The sequence below is a fragment of the Triticum urartu genome, unplaced genomic scaffold (assembly GCF_056163025.1).
Source record: "Triticum urartu cultivar PI428250 unplaced genomic scaffold, HENAU_Tu73 scaffold2, whole genome shotgun sequence".
Classification (NCBI taxonomy): Eukaryota; Viridiplantae; Streptophyta; class Magnoliopsida; order Poales; family Poaceae; genus Triticum; species Triticum urartu.
The window spans coordinates 15,453,222-15,454,022 of NW_028260368.1; the positions used below are offsets into that span (position 1 = coordinate 15,453,222).

General features: G+C 35.0%; 1 non-coding gene across 1 annotated transcript; it reads right to left on the bottom strand.

The window, feature by feature from the left end:
• Positions 1–411: 411 nt before the first annotated feature.
• On the bottom strand, positions 412–483 carry TRNAR-UCU (transfer RNA arginine (anticodon UCU)). Its single transcript has one exon. It is a non-coding gene; the product is annotated as a tRNA-Arg (tRNA).
• Between the last annotated feature and the right edge of the window lie 318 nt (positions 484–801).

Here is an 801-nt window from a genome sequence, read left to right on the forward strand (position 1 = left end):
GGTCGACGATTAAGGGAATTGCTTAAACAATCCCAGGCAAATCCTCTCCCAGTGGAAGAGCAGATAGCTACTATTTATACCGGAACAAGAGGATATCTTGATTCGTTAGAAATTGAACAGGTAAATAAATTTCTGGATGAGTTACGTAAACATCTAAAAGATACTAAACCTCAATTCCAAGAAATTATATCTTCTAGCAAGACATTCACCGAGCAAGCGGAAATCCTTTTGAAGGAAGCTATTCAGGAACAGCTGGAACGGTTTTCTCTTCAGTAACAAATAAATTTTGCATGTCTACTCTTGTTAGTAGAATAGGAATCGTTGAGAAAGCTTTTTCATTTGAATCATGCAAAAAAGTTTTCTTTGTTTTTAGTTTAGTATAGTTATTTAAAGAATAGATAGAAATAAGATTGCGTCCAATAGGATTTGAACCTATACCAAAGGTTTAGAAGACCTCTGTCCTATCCATTAGACAATGGACGCTTTTCTTTCATATTTTATTCTTTCTTTTATTTTTTTGCTTCTTCCGAGAAAAAACTGTTAGACCAAAACTCTTTTAGGAAATCAAAAAATCCAGATACAAATGCATGATGTATATATTATATCATGCATATATCATAAAGAAGGAGTATGGAGGCGGTAGTGGGAATCGAACCCGCAACCCCAAGGTTATGAGCCTTATGAGCTACCAAACTGCTCTATACTCTTAAACTAAAGAGGGGTAACTAGTGGATAAAAGAGGGTTGGATACGCCCCTCTACCAATATCTATACAAATAGAATAGTCCATTTATACAGAATG